The 21,310-nt window shown below is 39.6% G+C and overlaps 1 protein-coding gene across 2 annotated transcripts in view; it reads left to right on the forward strand.

The window, feature by feature from the left end:
• Nucleotides 1-8,234: 8,234 nt before the first annotated feature.
• LOC140271455 (plexin-A1-like) overlaps nt 8,235-21,310 on the forward strand; it is a 239,833-nt gene continuing 226,757 nt past the window's right edge. The window contains exon 1 of one of the 2 annotated variants that reach the window (XM_072366682.1): nt 8,235-8,463. The gene's annotated coding sequence lies outside the window, so the exon portion shown is untranslated. The remainder of the gene's footprint in view (nt 8,464-21,310) is intronic. The other variant, XM_072366681.1, reaches the window with a different exon arrangement.

Consider the following 21,310-nt stretch of genomic DNA (forward strand, 5'->3'; position numbering starts at 1 on the left):
TTTATGCTCTTTAGCAAATTAAGTCTTTTTATTCAATAAGCCTCACCAATAAATAACATTCACAGGGTTACACAGCTGTTTGTTCCCAGTATCTTAAGTTTTCATTACACTGTGTGTAGAATTGCTCCTACTATCACTATTAAACATTGCTGTATGTTCAAATGTTGATCGTCTTTGATTTGATTTCACCAAACATTTAAGTCATTTTCAAGAGTTTCGTTTGACCACTTTTCTTTCTCAAGGATGATGATCCATCGCATTCTTCCAGCTTTTGATAACGCGTTGAACAGGTTTTAACCCAATTTTAATAGATTTGGCAATCTCCTTTGTTTTGTTTCAGACCAATAATTTGACCGTTCTCTGGTCATGTGTGTCCTCTAACATGGTTGTTGAAGAAGCTCCTCAGTTAGGGTTAAATAACTTGTTGCAGATAGAAACAAATCCCCTCAACACTTTTCCAGTGGAAGACACTTAACTATTTGCTTAGTTAAATCTGTGACTTTTAGTCTGTGTGTTCATTCATTTATTGGCCTGGCAGCCACATCTTTTCCATCAGCAACATACCATCCCTCATTTTTCTAGGTTACCATGGTGACAAGCGAGACCAGCAGAGTACATCTCCCAACAGTTTCATTGCATTTATGTCCGACTTAAAGGGACTTCTAAAGAAGTCTATTAAACTTTCCCATGTATTGAAAACCCATTAAATGGGAATGCTGTATGTTGGAATGTGACATCAGATCCTGATGAAGCATCCCAGGGCAAGTTGGCCACAAATCTTATGCTTTAAATCAAGGAACTTGTAAGTTACTTTCTAATCTGTTGTGAACACATGTTAGAGTCAAATGAATATAAATAAAAAGATATTGTGAAGACAATATTTTGACAGTGAAACATGGAAACACCATTCAGTCTCAACACATTATAAACATGTTATTTGGAACACAAAAGCCTTTTTACCTAATAACATTACATGCATTAAAGGGACCTTATTAATAACTAAAGCATTAAGATTAGTGTGGGCAGTTATAGCTACAGCTGTTGTCAATTACTGTTACCCTAAATCTACTCCCTCTAGCTGAGGTTTTCAAATTAGCTGATTATCTGAAAGATAACTAAATCAGGTCATCTTATGAAAGTTGCATGTTTTAAATTGATGAAAGTGAATAATACCCTATTAATCACCAGAAGAAGAGCTTAATGTTTCAGGACATCCATCCATCCATCCATTTTCTATACTGACAGTCCGTTAATCGGGTAGCGGGTGGGCTGGAGCCTATCCCAGCAGTCGTTTCAGGACATATTTTGGAAAAAATAAACATGAACAAGACTCATTAAAGAAAGCTATTGCGTTGGGCAGGTGACCTTCTGTTCCGATCCTTATTGAAGGGGAGCTGAATAAGCCTCTGAGAGCCAGTCTTCTTTATTAGTTTGTTCAGTTTCTTTGAATCACTTGCTCTGATACTGCTGGCCCAAAAGATGGTTGCAAAGAGAATTGTGCTCTCCACCACAGATGTGTAGAAAATATGTAACATCTTGCTGCAAATATTGAAGAACTCCGGCTAGTCTGCTTATTTCCCTTCTCATAGACAGCCTCGGTGTTGCATTTCCAACTCAGTCTGTTGTCCAGTTTTCTCTCTCCCATAACAGAAAGTGTGCAGGTTATTCCTCCAAAAACCACAACAAACTCATTTGTGTTGTTCTGGGTGAAGATAACGTGACCTTTGCACACCATTCCACAAAGTGGTCCCACAACTGCAGAGTCACCCAATTATTTCTGCAAAACACAATTCTCAGACTTTATGGACTAATTCCAGATTTATAATTAGACGTCAATTTGTCTGTGCTGGTCTCTCTCATTTAAAGAAAAATTTGCTCCAAAACACAAACAGCCAGGATATTTTTATAAGATAAAAACCCATAAGATGCCAGCAACATGTGTTATAGTAATAAAACGTTCTATTATTCAGGTGTTTGAAAGAATGAAAGAAACTATTACCTTTCAATACATTTCATATGTTCTACATTGTTCAATGGAACGATGGTGCTTTAAGACAATGAGCATGCTCTCAAACTTTCTTTGACATATGTATAAAAGCAGTGATTCAAGCAATACAGATTTTTTTTTGTCAATTGTCAATTTCTACAAGCGAAGTTACCCAAAGAGAAAGAAATACAGTGTATTTGTGAAAAATCTTAGAAATTGTAAATAGGTCTGACCTGAACACGAGGGCAAAGCAGTCTATATGTATGCTCCCCTCTCATCTCACTCATCGTGATATTGTGCACTCATGCACAAACCTGCGTTACACTCACCTCCACAGTCATGAATGGAAGTTGACAGTCCCTTAGTTGATCCTGATCTCAGGACAGAGGAATCAAAAATGTAGTTAACTGCTAAACTGTCTCTGGATTGAGCAGTTGTATGCAATTGCATCATATAAAAGAGTGTTTGAGATCAATTTGAGACTAACTGTCAAACCATAAGTTGACTTTTTAACAAGATGAATATCCTCAGAATACTAGAAAATCAGCTGAGGAATGGCTCAAAATGAATTGTTAGTGTTTTATAGAAGCAAGTCAAAAGCAAGGTTTGAATTCCATCTTAAGTTGTTACAGTAAATTTTACAGTAAATGTCCCCTCTAAAACAGCAATAAACAGATAAATAATTATCTATGCTTGCATGCTAATTGCCATGAAGGTAATGGATGGCTCATATTTGTAATCATCTTGATAAGATGACAGCTTGAGGTAAAAGTTTAAAAAGAGGAACCCTCCCACAGCTCAAGTCATTTGCTCACAAAAACAAAGGATAAATATTTTACTGAGAGCTATTAGGACTGACAGTTAGCACACATAGATTATAATAATTCATCACGAGTGAATAGAAAATAGCTTTCTACATGGCGTAGTCATTGTTGAGCTATGTAGTCTGAATAAGTAAACTGTGGTATTTGGGAAATGCCCTTTTGAGCTTGAATCACTCGGCAGTGTGCAATTAGATTCTATATAAATAGATTTACCATGTAAGCAAATGAATTAAAATTAATCTGAAGACCAACGCAGGAGAAAATGTTATATGGGAATAAAATGAAAAGGGACCAATAAAAGGAGCGAAGAAAGGTTGCAATGCTGCAGATTACCAGCATCAACAGTCCGGTATTCCTTATCAAAATTATTTGAAACAATACGAACAAAAGCCTGTCTTTTTTTGCTCTGTCTTTAGCTATTATTCATTGGTGTCCGCGCTCACACACGTACAATTTCAAAGGTTGAAATCTCCCAGTTAGCCGTAACATCAGCCGTCAGCCTCCCCTGCTGCTCATCACCGGCCTGGCTGTAATTACAGCCGTTTCCAGAAAAGACAAAAGGAGGAAGCTCGAAAGAAGCATGGCCTTTTTAGCCCTGCGTGTGTGGTTACACCTGTGCTGTGTGCGTGGGGGTGCATCATGTGTGAGATAAAGATCAAGCAGGGACAAAACAGGAGCCACGAAACATGGTCATCCTTTGAGCTGCACTAAAACCACCCACTTTCTCTTTTTCTGTTTTTCCTCCATCTCTCTGATTGCATGAGTCCTCTTTTGCTCTTTTTTTTCTCAATCCTTCTTTGGCTCATATCTCTTTCTCCATCTACTCCTTTTCTTTCCCTCTCTATAATTGCTGCTGCATTTGCGGTCTGTGTTGAGTCTAACATCACAAGAATCTCTGTGATTTTGTCACTGATCAAAGACAAATGACAGAGAAAGAGAGGTACGTGAAGCAAAACAAACTCATACAAAGCAAAGAAAGAAAGCAAGTCTAATCCACACACACATACACAAACCTTTAACTCTTAAGTATAAAATGGCGGGAAGTTAGGTTGATGTCTCTAAAAGCTAAAGGGAAAAAAAGGCAGGAGAAGAACAGTTTTTTTTTTTCTGGCTAATTAGCTTCTTTCTCAGGCAGCTCTCTGTGGAGATTTTAATTATGATTTGGCATCAGTCGGCGTTTGTGGAATGAAATGGACGTTGTTGATCAAAGCTCTGTTGGAAGGTGGCTGAGATGGAGGAAGATTGAAGCCAACCACAAAATGAAGGAGAGTTTCTGGAGCTGGTCAAACATATTTTATTCACACCATGCTCAGCTACTTGCTTACAAGCAACACACTCTAAAACCTATAGTATATTAGAAGCAGGGCCTCTGAATGTCCACTTAAAAAGTCAAAAGCCACAACATTTTTCTACAAATGTCTATTTTCCTTTCTTTTCCCTATTGGCAGAAGGGTGGAACGATTTAGTTGCTTGTAGCAGTGAAAGTTCTTCTATTTGATCTAGGTTCTGAATGTGTGTCTGATTTTTATCATTTCTGTTTGTTGGAAATCAGTGTGACAGTAGGCTGCTATGTGATCAACATACATGATAGTGTTATGATAGGTAAGAACACCAAACTACATACTTTTTATGTATGGAAAACCTGACGATATTCTTCATTGCAGGACATTTTTTTGTCTAAATGTGGATTTTCGGGACATGTTATTCCAGCAAAAGAAATATTTGACAGAAATCCCTTTTCCCTGTGATTTAGAGCATATATTTGTTTGAATTAAGATGCTCCCAACTCAAAAACTCAGAAAAACTTATATCACTGGGATTTTGTTTCGGGCCCCTTATATCTGAAAATGTGTCATTCAGAGAGTCGTTCAGATTTGCAAGTGAGAGTTGCTTGTCGCTCTACAAGGTTATCCAGCTTCTTTTCTCATTGTCTCCTCCTAGCTTTCGACTTTAGATGCACTTAAATTTTTTGCTCTTACTTTCGGCTGTGTTAATCAGACGTACTATTAGTTTTTATTTAACTCACAAAACAACTGAGCTAATAATGCTTTACCAGAACATTGTTTAATGTTTAATAGCCTTACATAGACACCTGATTTATAATAGGCATTCTTTGATTATTTCCTGGTGGGAGATTGGAAATTCAAATTTTCTGTTTGCCATTGAATACACCATCAGTACAGCAATGGCCAATATTTTTTTTAATCTGTGAAATATTGGCCATATAGGCAACAGTTTCTTGTGTTAATGTTCTTAATGTTTCTAAACAAAGTGTTGAAGTATGGAACGACAGTTGAAGTCCAGTGTTTATGTTATAAGCATGACAGAGGAATAATGAATTAAGTTCTCGATGGTGTTATTAACAGCCAGCAGGTGTTACGTTGTGTGGTGCCTGTTTTAATGACAACACATGACTCGCAGTGAGATTATACCTAAAAGAAGGGGCAGTAGCCTAGTTAGCTGTCCATGGTCAAACTGCAGACGAGGCAAGTGTAAATGTTTAAGTATGGAATTGCCAGCCAAGTCTGTTAGGTGTGTATGTGATCTGAGCTCTCAGGCTATTTAGCCTATGATTTCTCTTGCCTTGATAATGTGCGCCAAGGGTTATCAAAAACTACATATCTAAAAAGAAGTACACCCTGTGGATGAAGGGGCTGCAGTGAAGTAGAGTGGGTCCCTCCTTGCCCCAAATTGATCTTTGAAGAAAAAGAGCTATTTTACTGTCTCTGTTACTTTAGCCGAAGCATGTCACAGACATTTAATTAAAATGTCAATAGATTGTGTAAGCTTGTGAATAAAGAGGATAGTGTGTCTACTTCAAAGTTACAATACGTGGTTGAAGTATATTCTGATGGAATCAAATATCGTGTATGATGATAATATTAATAAAGAATTTTTACTCATCTCTTTAGGTTTAAGCTTATTTTAGCTATTTCTTAAATCACTATTCATGCCCTGTGGCTTTAATCTTTTACCTTACGCTGGGTTGACTTTAATGCAGTTTTATCACACATGATATTACTTTGTAGCTGTAATCGTAAATTTTTTTTCACCATATATGTTTTCCCTTAAAGCTAAAAACACGGATATGTATGTCAGATATGTTGGCTGGCCTTTTCACCTTCTATATAATCATATTTTTTTTCACCAATAGTGGTATTACTTCTGTTCTGCTGTGAATCAGCTTCTTGAAAAGGCTAGGGTGAAACACGACATTATCAGCAGTGTTAATTCAAGTCACTTTTATTCAGTGAGGCAATGGCAAATGCATGCATAATAGTCTACCCTCCAGTCCCACAAGAAGGTATAACACATCCAGATATGTCATGTTTTCATGCTTTTCCGTTTCTGTATACTATTAACTGAATTGAAGTTAAAAATATAAATCATAGTCTAAAATGGTGGTGGGCCTGGATACCAATGCATCAAGCAAACTGAACCTGAAGCTACACCTTCAGATGTCTTTAAACCTGCAATGTAATGCCTATTTTGATTCAGATTTATGAAAGTTCCATCTGAGAGTTGATCCCTGAGAACGGTAATGTCACATCAAGCTACAGAAAGGATGTTCACACAAGCAGACACATGCACATTGGCATGCACACATGCAGTAATCTGAGTAGTAGAGTATCATCAGTGTAACCACATCCTTTTCCTCAATGTGGAGCGAAGGAACGTGACACCCCATTGTCCTGCATGAAAACTCCCCAGTCATCACTAATATGGGCAGGAATATCAACATTTAATATGCACAAGGGGACTGCAGAGGTCACTGCCTGGATCGAGGATGAAGAAATGCTGCACAAATTCTTGCAGATGATCAGAGATGATCAGCCTTCAGTTCACTCTTAAATGTATTCTCCTTTGTCGTTCAAACTTTGAAACGAATGATGATATTACTACATAAGGCGGCTGACCGTTTCGCCAAACAATACAAGACTATCACCAAAGATCTTGAAAATCCCTGTTTTGACTGTTCATAATGTATCAGTTTTAAAACTGTTAAGATGCTTTCAGGATTTAGAGCTATGAAGAAGTTTGGTGAAAGCCTGATATGGCTTGCAAACACTAAGACATCTCACTTCAGGCTTACCTGGAGCAACTGGCTTTAACCATATGCTGCACACTGAGTTAAGTCCATGGGCAATATCCAAAGAGGACATAACCCCATTCGATTGAACCACATTCTTTCTATGACAATGTTCTGTAGACCGGGGAACCCAAAGAAGTGCTCAGTGAATCAGTTTGATTATTGTATTTATCTAAAAATGAAGCCTATAACGATCAGAACACCCTCCCCTTGGTAAAACATGGTGGAGGTTTTATCATGGTGTATGGCTGCTTCACTGTCTTTGGAAATGGAGGCATTTATTCACCGTGATGGACTGGCAACCTGCTGGGATAGGCTCCCAGCCCACAAAGACCCTTGATATACAACATTGGTTAATTTTATGAAGATATTTTGAAACTTTAAATTAAAGTGTACTCACAAATAATTATGATAAACAATGCACCGTGAAGCATGCAATGGAAGTCATGAGAGTAATAACCTCCTGTATAAATGGCCACCAGTTTACAACAGGTGTCAATATCTAACCAGCTTACATTTAATAATTTGTCTTTTTAGAGGACTTATCAAGGGACTAAAAATCAATTGGGACAAAAAAATGTGCCAGTCTGATGAGGACTGTCCGTGATGTTGACTGTTGGAATGTTTGGATCCCCTTTGAATCCACCAACAAATAGCAAATGCATTTAACTGTCATCTTGGTGTATGTGTTTGTTAGTTAGTCTGAAAAATGTTTCATAGTGAAAATGTGCTCTAAATTGGCATCTGCTGCAGTCTTTGATAAAGTAACACACATGGCCAACACTGCAGATAGAGATGATTTGTTAAGTTTCAAGGGAGCCGACCTTCAGCTTATAACGTAATTGAATAGAAGCACCCACACGCACACATGCACATGCTCACTACTACTGAAGTGCAGATTTGCGTGCTTAGACTTGCACTCGCATTCCTGCAGAAATCACACATGCGCAATAATGGGCATGTTTCACTAAAATGAAAAATATGAAAACAACAGATGTAAAGACGCATACAACTCTGCATGCGTTATAAGGTGACAGGTACAATGAATCAAGCTGAACAGGAGCACCCTTATGTCGAAAATCAATCAAAGAGTCTGATTCCATCAAGACGGCTCGTATCCTGTCATTTATGATCTTCAGTAGGGCTACAAGAGGGAGAAAAACTGAAGAAACCACCGACTGAAATGGGTCCAATGCTGCCACCAATGCGCGCCATGCAGTAGTGCGTCTGACCAACTGATGTAGCGCAAACTCGCCGCCAAGGGGCGCAGTCCTGTCATCAACCTCTTCCTCCCCCTCTCTCACTCTCTCTCTCTTCCTCAGTCTCAGCCTGGGGATGCCGGAGCCCGACTGCAGCGCCTGTCTCATTCATGCTGAGCGCTGCTCTCCTGTGCGCACGGATCTGCAGAGCTGAGCTTTGGAACCGGTTCGGCTGCTGCTGTCTGACAACCTAGCGGGAATGGAAGCGTCTTCTGCTGCAACTCTGACATCCTAAAAAAAATAAATAAATAAACAAAACAAAAAACATGCCAAGTTGGACGAATGCAAATGACAGCTTTTTCAGTAAGTACCGCCAAACTTTTTGTGGTTGTTAATCAGTTTTTCTTTTTCCAGCATCCGAAATGTTGGTGACATTCCTCTCCTTGTCCGACCTCTTCCTCTTTCTTCTCCTTGTCCTCTGTGGTATCTTCCGGCGAAGCCTCTCTGCCGTCTTCGCTTGCAACAAAAGCACGTATGGATCAACCTGTGCTGCGGGAAATTCAGATTTTGTTTGATTGAATTTTTGCGTTTCGAATTATTACCTGGCTTTCGTTGCGCACAAGGGGCGAAGCAGTCATACGCACTGTGAGGTTGCGGATGGACTATCTTCAATATGACTGAACGTTACCTTTTATTCTTTTGGTGGAATTGCTCAAGTTGATGAAGGTGAAGAAGTGCTTCACTTCACTGTTTGCGGATTTTGGACGCAAAGTGGCGAGGTGCATAGGCTATCGGTGTAAGATCCTCGGGATTGTTTTAATCGCCCACATGCTTGAGCTTTTATGTTCACATGGTACATTTCAGGTCGCAGGAGTGTTTTCCGAATGTTGTCGCAGTATTATAGTGGTGCCATTGAACGAGTATCTAAAGCCTCTGCTGAGCACTATACGGACACACCACAGGCACCCAAAACCCAGTGAGAATATTAGTGCGCATTTGGCTTTAATGTGGTGAATCAGCCTAAAAAAAAAAATAATACAAATGCATATTCGGTAAAGACAAGAGGTCAACTTTAGAAGCCCTACTTGGGTTTACTGTGCGCGTTGAATTTACCTTACCAGTGGTCTTGTGCGGTGAAAGCCTAATACTGTGTGTTCATGTATTTGTTTTTGGTGTAAAATGTAAATGTTTGACTGTAGTAAGAGAGCTTGTGGCTTTTTTTCTGTCATAAGTGTGTGTGATGACCCTTTGTCACTCACTTATAACCATGCACCATCATTTGGAAGTCAAATCATGCTCTGACAGTTTTGTGTCACCTTTTGTATTTTTTGACTTGTGATGCGTAGGTGCAGCAGCCGGGCAGATTTTGAGAGACTACCGGCAACAAGCCACCGGTTTGGCTGCCAAGTACACAGAGAAAGGGGGAAAAAATCCCTTTACGTGGTGTGTTTGCATAAGAGAAAAGGAGAGCCTTTTCTTTGCATATTCTGAACATCCTCATCGCCTTCTCTCTTTCTACTTACCTCCCTCTGGGGTGAACCTGTGGGGATGAGAGTGTGTATGTGTGAGTAAGATGTGGAAGCGGTGGTAGAGATGCAAAGAGATGAGTGGAAGAAAGACTTCTCCCCTTCTCTTTTAAGTGCATGTGTCATGAGCTGCCTGTGCTGGGACCCGTTGATAAGGCAGAGAGCTCGAGCATCACCTCCACATTGGGGCCGAGGCGTGACATCCAAAGTGACTGCATCCATGGTTACACTGACATAATGACCGGGGAGCATATTAGTTTTTGTTACACCTGCGGGCGCAAAGTGTTTTCAGAGGTTTCAGCTCCAAATGAGTCACAATCGGACACAGACGGCAGCGGTGTGCTGCATGTGCTTTGAGCTTCCTTTAACCTAATTACCTACTTTATTCTCGGAGTCTTTTATTATTAATTTGTTCTTGGAGGATACAATCTTCTTTTCCTGCTCTTAATGAGCCATCTTTTCATGTATTTTAGAGGGTGTTGGTGCTGTGTCCAGTGTTCTGTTAAAGGGACTTGAAATACGCCACTTCCCTGACATATTGAAGGCATTTGTTTCATACTTGAATGTATTTCTTACATTTTCAAATAGTTAAACTACATTTGAATAGGATGAAGCAGATGCTACACTTATAGGTGTGGTGTCACACAATGTCTGCGGATACACAAGAGATTTTTTATGTCAGTTTTAAGCAGTTTTCTTGTATTTCACCTCTCATATATCCATAATGCTTTGCTATTGTTTTTTAAAATGTGTCCTTTTAGATTAATTTCTGTGTTGATATGATTTGTTTCTTTATTTATTGAAATGGCTTCATTTTGTGTTTATGTCTGCAACTTAATTTATTGCTGAGTGTGTCTGTGCTATCCGGAGCTCCCTTGACATTGAGTTTTATGAGCAGCATTATATGTGAGAGTGGACTCTGTGGGCTCACCACCTTGCCCATAGCGTGGACGGTTTTATTTGGGTGAAAGCACCAACCGCCACAGGGAGTGTGTGTGTGTATGTGTGTGGGAGGGTCGGTGGGGGTGGTGCTGGCACTGTGTCCACACTCTCTGCTCTCTGTGGCTCAGACCCCAGCTGAGATGAGAGCCACAGACGATCGACAACACACCCCGTGGCTCCTCTGCTTTGCAGAGCTTCATACCTCAAGTGCCTGTAACAAATAAGGCCAAGATGGGAGAACGCAGAAGAATGACAATAAAGCATATTGATAAAGCTGTTTAAACTTATTTAGTCTGAGAAACACCCAGAGGAAGGGTGCACTATCATAAAATATCTACTGGATGTAATGAAGATGACATTAAACTGAGGGTTTTTAGTCAGAGTGCCTTCAAAAATCTGCATTTAAATGCAGTTTAGGCCTCAGTGGGAGCTGAAGTGCCGCCCCAGCGGCGTGAGAGCCATGTTCTCATTGATAAGCTGCTGATGACGCGACTGCCAAGTAAACTGATATTTCACCGGTTTGAATCCCACTAACAACGAGTTTGATTTGACTACTTGTGGCTTACAGAGGATTGTAGCTCAAATAACATAGTGGCAGATTTAAAATAAAACCTCTGCAGATGTGATAAGAGAGCACCATGTAAGGTTTAGCAGTGCATGCAAGATTCCCACTTGGTTGCATATTTGATTATAACCAAAAGGAAGGAAGTGTTAGGCATTCCTCTGTTGGCTGGAGGTTTCTCTGTCAGTCTTTTGTTTCACGATCAGAGGGATCCTGTTAGAATAATACCAGTTAAATAAAATGTTTACACAGTAAGGGGAGACAGTAAAGGCAAAAAATTAGATTTGAGATTTTGGCTTATTTTACTTCAACGTTTTTTTTTTTTTTTTCAGACTACTGGAATGAGAACGTTCAAAAACAGATTCCAGCTTTTTTTTCTGCTCTTCACCACTTTCTGCAAAATGAACGCTTATTTATTCAGAGATTGCCTCATTTGGATATTTAAACATTTCAGATCAAAAAGATGTTACTATTTGCCTTCAGTGTCCAGCCTAAAAATATTTCCTTTTATATTTTTTGACACAACAGCCAACTTTGATTTAATCAAAAGGTTTTATTTTTAATGTAAAAGGTGACCAATGAAATAACTCACATGAAAGCTAGCCTTTAATAAGAATTATACTTTAGCCATGGAAATGTTGTTCTTTTCAATGGAATTTGATCAATTTACCCTTCAAATCAACCCTTTTTACATTCTAAGTGTTTGCATAATTTCCTTATTATGGGAGTTAATTTTTTTTCACATATTGTCTTATCAATTCTCTAAGTGACGAATTTTGATTCTAGCAGTCTTTACAGGCAATTTTTTAAACATCTCTTGCTTTGAGACTTCAAGAACACCAACAAAAGTTTGTGCTGTAGGAGGGAAAAAGTCAGAACTCTTACATATATTGCAGCGCTGGACTTTTTCCAGTTTGTTTCCACTCATTTGGTTGCCTTTATTCTGAGAAAAATGTGTCATAGCAGCCCCTTTGAACCCCTAAAATTGATCTTTGATTTGAAAACTGTTACTTGATGGATGTAGGTATGGCTCTAATGTGGAGGATCTTTTCATTATGTAGATTTGCCTTTCATGGTGAAAATAATGAAAAAATCAAATTGCTTAAGGATAGAACTCCAGGTTAAATTGATAGGACATTACCCCCCCCCCCCACCCCCCACCCCCACCCCCACCCCAATTGTAGGTTAGTAGATTGGCATTATGCAAGTGTTTTATTATGTCATGAAGTAATCAAAGTGAAATCTGCACAATAAACAAGGCATTTTAGGCAGCTCAAAAGCAGCATCTCCTGTAGGAATAAAGAGCCTTGGTGCTTCGGGCTTTGTAACTTCAGGTCTTTTTCTTGCACCAAAAGCACGTACCTTCCCATATTATATGACTGCTACATGTAAGCCTGGGAGAGATGGAATGTGGTGTTTGGGTAAAGCTAGAAAACTGAAGACATTCCTGATAAACTGAAGAGCTGTGGATTGCCCAGCTGCAGATCTTCACATGATAATGGCTCGGTAATGGTGAAGGAGTAGCATCTATCAGACTCCAGCAAAAGATTAACTGTAAGGAGGATGAATTTATGAATGAGGGGAACTTTTAGAGAAGAGTCCTTCCTCACTGAATCTATACTGAATCTTTCAGTTCTATAATAGCCAAACTAGTTAAAAAGAAAAAAAAAATGGCGTGTGTGTGTGTATATGTTTTCTTTTCCTTCACAATCAGTCAGTGAAAAAGGGTTTACATTGTCATACTGAACAAAACAGATGGATGCAGAGAATTAGGAAGGGTGGATGACAGCAAAATAAAAAAAAGAGGGGGAGATGGGGAGAAGTGACAACGCTTTTAAGTCTGTGGCATCTTTTTGATGCAGCCTCCGCAGTGAAAGGCCACAGCAGATCAAACAGGGTGGGCAGATTGAAATAGTTCTTCTTGTAAGGGGAAGAGATGCTTGGGCGATGCACAGATGTGACGGGTAACCACAGACTGATGCGGCAACCACTTACACGTTGCCTGATATCAAACACTCGTATCCCCAAATCAGAAAAGGTCTTGCAAAGAGCTTTTTGATTGTCGTTAGCACCTTGGTTTGGGATTTTTAAATGCGAGGCAAATGGCCTGAGGGTGGATTTCCTGTCCTAGTGCAGGCATGGATAATTCTTCCTTTCTGTCAGCAAGTAAAAGAATTTCAGCACCAATTTTCCTCTGCTTCTGTGAAGCATGCAGTTTGTTGTTTTTTTTTTGTCCCAACTGTCCAATTTCTGCCTTATGTTCTGTGCTGTCTAAACAGTTGAGGCAGCAAAATAATCAGTGTGCGTACTTCATGTATCTGTGTGTGTTGGTGCGTGCACGTCTTGTATCTCAAAACGTCGTTTAACAAAATCACTGAACTTCCCATTCTTTGGAGCATCAGTCCAATCAGCATATCCCCTTATTTCTCTCTCTTTCTCTCTGTCTCTCTCTCACACACACCCTCTCAGACATCCTCCCTTTACCCTCCTTTTTTCCTTGTATATATTTAGTACCAGGCCAAGGTCAAAGTTGGCGTGCTTCGTTCTTGTTTTTTCCGTACATGGCTTTCAGATGCAGATCTGTCTTCTATTATTCGTACTGCTGGTTAGACTTTCCCTGGGCTATGAAGGGGACAGCTGGGGAATGCTCAAAGTTGAGGATAAGGCATCTGCAAAACTATAAATCTTGGGCATCATATGTTGTATACTTAATTTGAAGAATAGTTTGTTTTACTTACAATTTCAAAATCGTGCCAAGGAACCCCTGTCTCTATGGGAGCCCGAGGAGAGCATTAATTCTGATAATAATCTTAATTGACACATCAAGATGTTTAGAAAAAAGCGTTTTGTTTCATCCTGTGAAGGGAGAGGTGAAAATGGGTGACATCGGACAGAATAAATTCAACCGGAAAGAGAGAGAGAGAGAGACGCTTTTTTTATGATGAGTGGTGATGTGTCGCTAAAAAATGTTTATTGACAGTCGGAGAAGAGATGATGGGGTACTAAAGTGGAGAAGGAGTGGGAATAAGAAAGCGGTCATAGAGGTCTGTGGAGGTGAAAGTGATAATATACGGATGGTCTGCTCAGTGAAGGAGATGGGTCAAGTGACCAGATGAAAGAGGTTTAAGAAACTGGAATGTTGGTGGGGTGAGGAGGTTAAATGGGAGGGGAATGATAGATGTCACGTGTCTCTCTTTCTTACTTTCAGGCAGTTTGTTGGTGAGCAGTTGCAGCATTCTAAATACGAAAAAGCTAATTTACAAAAAACATCAAACTGAGTTTCCATCAGAGAGTATGAGATTGGGACAAGCGAAGATTTGTTTATTTCATGGAACACATCAAGTTGTCTGAAGATGAGAAATTGTATTTTGGCAGCATTTTAGCCCACTTTGTGATCTACTCTGACAAACTAGTGAAATATTTGGAAACATAGCTGAGGACTTGTCTACTTTGGCCATCGTTGAAAAAGATAGAACGGTTGAAGGCGAACAACAGAGAATCAGCAGAGCAAAGTCGAGGAGAAAAGGAACCGAGGTGAGCTTTAAAAAATAAATGGACAAACATGAGAGGAAGAAAAGGGAAATGGAGTCAGTCAGGCAAAGAGAGAGTAACTGTATTCCCAACAATGTTCTTCAGTTGTGCTGAACCTGAGGACGCGGGATGGAAAGGGGGGGGGATTCTTATTCTAACCCTCCTTGAAATTATTTGAATTTCAAAGAAGTGTGGAGAGAAATGGAGGTTTGAAAGAAAGAGGTGAGATGACACTCAGCATCTGAGTTAGCGGGTGACTCACACGATGATGCAAAGGCTTTCCCGTCTTTTGGATTTTGATGACTACACTTGGCCTGCATTGTCAATATAAGTCTACTGATCACCAGCTGCTTTATTTCACTTGCAGCAACCTTGTGTTGCTTCTTCCCAGTGCAGCACACCAGAGCGCTGTAGGGTGTTGACAGTGGAGCAAAGCACTATTAATTATTCTGCCCTTTCACTTATTTAGAAAAATTCTCAGTTAACCAGGTAACACAGTATCTTATTCTGCCTTGCTTATACCAATAATGTCTACAAAGGCGATGGTGACATATGAGAATGTATTTTATCCCTACCCTTAATCTTTTCTAACCCAAGCCAAGTAGAATTGATTTCTCACCTTAACCAAGTTTTTTTTTTTTGTTGTATGTGTGTGTGTGTGTGTGTGTGTAAATACAACCACAAGCAGCCAGTGTTGTCTATGTCACAAATGTTTAACCAAAGTGTTAAAGTGTCATTGCCTAAACTATATGTGAAAGTGAAGAAAAAAAACAGGTGTCTTATTTGATCTCAAACTGGTGTTGCATGGTTGAAAGTCTTGTGCTTAATAGCGTCATCTGACCCCCTCTTAACTATTTGAAGAGCACTTTATGGCTTGTTAAAGGAAACACTCGATAATAGCGTTTGCTCTGATGTGGAAGCACTCATGGGTCGTATTTGAGGGAGTAACAAGCTTTCTGTATGTTAGTTTTTCTCTTGGACGTGTAATACCTCCTGCAACTGTAGGGGTGGATTAGAACACTGGTTCCTGTCTTTTTTCCTGTAAGCTCCCCCGACTAGTATCTACAAAGTGAAAAACCATTATCTTCAAAACTTTGTTAGCACCGTTTTTCAGAACAATAATTCACATTTTTATAATAATACAAACTTATTGGCCACATTGAGCTTTCATATCTCTGGCCAGGGATGCAAACCTGTGCCTGGTGTGATGTTTTTGAAAGGCTGTCACATTTTATTGTTGTTGCTTTTGTTTTGTTGCTCAGTGAGATATATATATAGTGCTGAATGGGATAATCCCCTGGAACTATATATTTTTTTGCCTGGCTAGGTGCAATAGCTGTCCTTAGACAGTCCAAAACATCTTGTTTTCATTCTCCTGGAAGTATTTTATTGTTACTGACTGAATCAGCTTGAAGTTGAATGAGCACATCGCAGTAGAGGTATCTCACATCTTTAAGGCTGGAAATGTAGAGGTCCAGCGCCCACAAGTCTTTTGATAATTAAGCAGCAACATGCATAAAATGAGACTAATTTTCCTCCTACAGTTTGTTCACATGCCAAGTAAGTTGTGTGCAATAGAGTGTGTGAAGTCACACTATATCATCTGCAGTGGACACTGTTGTGGCTCCCCATTGGAAATATTTCCAACTCAGCACTCCAGTTTGGACATAAATTCATTGCATGGCATGGTGTTTGATTAAGGGCTCCTTATCCACCTATCGGTCCCATTTTATAGTGATTGTGCGAGGTATCCTTTTTTTTTTTTTTCCTTCTAAATCAAAAACACATCTTTAGAAAGGAAATGATTGTTTTTACACTCCCCTGTGATTTCAGAATATCACCTCTGTGACATTTTAATCAGTTTATGAAGTTAACCTTTCATCTCTCACACTACAACGTTTTGAACCATTTCAATGACCTGACCTCCCAAACCTGGAAGCCACAACTGCTACATGAACAGCAGCAGTGACAGTGCACATGTCCAGTTGAATTTGAGCTGAATTTGTCTTTCGTGCCAGCTGGTTTTAGGACCGGTCTCAGAAAAGATCGGCAATTATAGTGAATAAGATGAATAGGTCAAACTGTAAAATATGAGTTGTTGGTGTCCTAAAAAGTGGGAGAGTTTATAATAATATTACTTTCATTAAATACTAGGACTTACTCCACTCTTTTATCCTGCTGTGAAAAATATAACAATCCAGTCGTACCTGACTTCCCCTGTGAGGCCAAGCACAACTCAACAGGAGCCCGAGACAGTAAAAGGTCAAAACGGAGGAGGGAGGGGGAAAAAAAAGAGTACAGAAAAACAAAAAAAACACAGTATTCGGGTGTTTATCATGCTGGTGACAAAAAAAAAAAAAAAGCTGGTGAAAAATGAGGTTAACAGACATTGTCTTGCGTTTCAAACATTTTGAGAGTTCCCCCTTGGCTTCGCTGTGAGGAAACTGCAGTGAAACGACAGGAATGTCAGCGTAGAAGTGCTGAGTCATTGAGGACAGTGGCTCTCCCCTAACCCCTAATCATCGCACACGCGCGCGCTCATTTAATTTTGTTGAGTGCTTAGTCAAACACAAACTTGCTCGTGTGCAGTGGGGTGTTGTAATGTTTTGAGTGTGGCTTCCGGGCTCATCCTTTCTGCTCAAGGACATCACAGCAGATGTATTGGTGTCCTTAGAAAACATCTGCAGTGTAAGCAATTGTGATTTGATTGTGTAAATTATTTTTTGTACCAATATGGGCAATGATATGGTCATTTTCTCTGGGGAATTGGGTTTTTGGTGCGGAAACATCTCAAATGTACATTTCTTATTGCTCTGTACTGAAAAACATGCAAGTACCTTATTCCTGCCTAACTGTAACTGACTTTTGCTTTGCTGCTAGAGATGAGAGAAATTAAGTTTCTTCTTTTACTTTGAGAGCAAGGCTCTGTCAATCTAGTTCTATTTCATCTCTGTCGGTTTCCTTATTCGTGATTCTGGCAGCTTTATATCCCCGTGCACTATGTCTAAAGGAAGTACATGGCTGAAAAGACACAGATATACTGCAGATTTGATTGTAAATGCCTCCACTTCACAACAATAAAGTAAACCACTGGGCCAAAAATGTGTTGAAATCCACTTAAAGCACCTTGAGGTTTTCTGTTTGAAAGCGGCAGTGCTCAGGCATCTCCCCGGCCATTTAAAAACCGCCCTGTGAACATCTCCTTTTCATAAGGTTGTGATGCACGGAAAGCCATTTTAAGGCGACACTGACGGGCAATTTAGCTTTTAAGAGACACAGGGGGGGTTGCAAATGGATGGAAATTGAAGAGAGAGTGTTGAATTTAGTGGAAACATCAGTGACACAACCACAAGAGAAGCTTTTGTTTAGTGAGATGAATTTGCTAAATAACCTCCGACTAATGGGCCTGTCTGTTATTTCGTTTGAGCCCATCTCAGTTTGTGTTCCTTTTTCCACAGCTTTGGTACTTTCTACATTTTTGTCTTTTCATTGTCTGTACACCTCACTCTTTTTCTCTTCTTTCAGGATATTCACACTGCTTTTAAAGAGTGTGTGTGGGGGGGGTGGGACACTGCATGTTTAAAGGTGACCCCATGAATAATATGAAATGTTTTTTCCCCTCTTTCTTTTGTCATGTTTTTCATCATGCAGCAGCTGCCGTGATAAGAAACAAGGCACTTTTCATCTTTTTTCAAGTTATAGTTGTACAACTAGCTACAATCTAATTTCACCGTGATGACATATGAGACTGGAATGGGTTTTGGAATCAAGTAACAATATTGTCTTGGACTTACCTGCATTGTTTATTAGACTTATTTGAAGTAAAGCTAAAGTAACATCTGACTTGCAAATGTTGCCACAGCGCTGTTCTTTCTCTGGTGACATAAACGCCTGCTCAATGCACACTTTTGTTTTGCCTTGATGAATACAGTTGGCTTCACAATCTCACTAACTTCACGGCAAGGTTAGCCTGCCAGGCAGTCTTCGTATCACTTTGATCCAGACCAAATTAACTCAGCAGACTGCGTGTGGTTTGCAATGGAAAGTTTTGACAGACATTCGTGGTTGCAGCATAACAACTTAAGTGATCCATGGGCTTTCCTCCATTGCAGCCTTGAGGTTGACACTTGTGGTTTTGGGAGGCAGTTTACCATTAGAATTTAAAATAGAAATTCCTCTTTGAGATGAATTGCTGTCAGTGCAGCTTGATTGATTATTTTTCATGATGCGTCATCAAGAGTTTGGCGTATGACAAAACACCTAAAACCTGATTGTTCCTGACACTGATCATTGCATGATAGCTGCTGGATTCAGCACACAGCATTGCTGTGTCTATGTAGAGCTTTACAGGCTCTTTCAGACTGCAGGTAAATCTGATTAGTATCTCATTCTGATCATTAGGACAGGCTGTCTGCACTGTTATTTCTAGTGTTCTGATTGTATTTGTGTTTCCAGATGTCACCAACCTATCTGCATTAGTGTCTTTGGTAACAATTGAGCCATGCTGATGTTGTGGCAGTCAAACAGTATTGTCCTTCTAGCTATGCCCGTACAGAAATCACCCTCAAAAATGCCATCGGTTTATTTCAGCATTTTGTTTTAGCTCAATCTGGAACCTGGAACCTTGACAATTACTGGGCAAATCTTTTTTGTCATAGATGTCTGGATAACAGGTCTGGTTGTACTGTGCTTTGAGGGGAATGAAATCTGTGTAGAGGTTGTAAATAATCCAGATCTAAAAACTTGAACTCTTTACAAGCTTATTTAGATCTTAGATCTCTGTTCAGCATATCCAAAACTGTTGGGTAAAGTTGCTCAGAGTGACACGCAGAAAGTGGCAGCAAGATGAGTCCATATTCCAACATCAACATGCTGCTCCACAAAAGAAGAATTTTTGCCATGACAGCACATCGCAGCTCCTATACCTTGGCTGCTGTTGTCAAAAGCATGAACAACCCTCATGCCTCTGGTGCCTTTTGACTTTTAATTCGCCTTCCTACACACTTACTGGTGTTTTTCAGTCCTTCCTTATTTAACTCTTGGTGAACAGTCACATATTTAAAATGACATCAGTGAAGTTAAATACCCTGAAGATGCTCTGCGTCTTCTCTGTCTAACTTTTTGTGCTCAGCATGATTACGCTGTCTCTTCCATTCAGTTTCTTCATCTGTCGTTGCAGCTTAAATGTTGTGTATGACTGTTTTCTCCCCTCTCTTCTCTCTGACTAGTACTGTTGGTTTTGGAGATCTCAACAGACTGACGAAAGGAGGCTTTACTGCAGGCAGCTCTTTCTCCCTAATGAGAGAAATGAAGCAGTTCCCCGCATACATACACTTCTTCACTCTTTGTGAGTGTGTGCCTGTGTGTGTTTGTAGCCGCTTGTGTCTTTGTGCGTGCAGTGGGAAAGTTTGAGTGTTTATGTATGTGGTTTGGTGAAATTGCTTGTGTGAAACATTGTGTGTGTTTGAGTCAGCATGATTTTTGTGTGTAGCCGTGGGGTTTGTTTTTGAGAATTTGTGTGTGTGTTTGATACCTTACCTCTCCACACTCTGTTTCAGATTCTTTCCTCTTTCCTCGAGGAAACTGAACAGTTTATGTGGCTGTTGAACACATCGTTTCATTTTCCCTCTGTGTGCTGATGTAGTTGACTGGCTTTCCCCTGTTCTTCTGGAGGAATTAAGCTCCATTTTTCTTCCTCTCAGTTTATCTGTACCTGTGTGTGTTTTGAGTATATTGCCTGTATAACTCAGATGCTCAGGTTCTAGTCAAGACTACTTTGGGTTCCTGTCTCTTTGCTGTAAATTAAATTATTAGTAATTAACCAATAAGCTAAGCCCACGACTATATGTCATTGCTCTGGTGGGAAAAAAAAGCCTCTGCTCTTGATATTTCTGTTCATTTTATTCTCTTAAAAAAGTGTGCTCTCCTGTATGTTGTTACTTGAGAACTTAAGATTTTAGAGTTTGATCTTACTTGTATTCTACAATTTATTTATTCTTTTTTGTATGAGCACTTTTTGGTATGAGCACCAAAAGTAGTAGAATTTTGTGTTACTTGTTTTTTGTGTGGTTTCAATTGCTCTTTATTCAGGTTTAGGCAACAAACTGTTTTGTTAGGTTTACTATAGGAAAAGACCACACTTTCTTAGACCTTTTCAGATTCATCTGAATTTTTAGCCACTCTTGTTCTTTCTCTGTTAAAGTTGGGGAATGTAGTTTTTTGTGTGACAGTGACATGGAATCCTGTCATGGGCCTTTAGATGTACCTCATGCCACAGTGGGAGATTGGTCTGGCCACACAGAGGATTGTCTGATACAAACCTGAATGTGCATTGTTCCTCCCTGCTGAAAAGGTGTTACTGACACATTCTCCTTAGCCAAACTACACAAAAACTGTTTTTTTTTTTTTTTTTTAACAGGTATTATGATCTGAGTCATTACACATCTCTGTGTTGACGGTATTCTTTCATTTGACATGACATGGAACAAAAAATGTCTCATTGATAAAGAATACGATCAATACAGTGCAGTTCAATCAAAGTTTTTTTTTTTTTTTTTACGGTTGACACAAATGCTGATCACTGAGATCAGCTTCCCAGCGTGAGAATTTTCTACTTTTCTAGAAGTATTACTTGTGGCATTTTTTGTGC

The sequence above is a fragment of the Leuresthes tenuis genome, unplaced genomic scaffold (assembly GCF_036924035.1).
Source record: "Leuresthes tenuis unplaced genomic scaffold, fLeuTen1.0.hap1 SCAF_16, whole genome shotgun sequence".
NCBI lineage: Eukaryota > Metazoa > Chordata > Actinopteri > Atheriniformes > Atherinopsidae > Leuresthes > Leuresthes tenuis.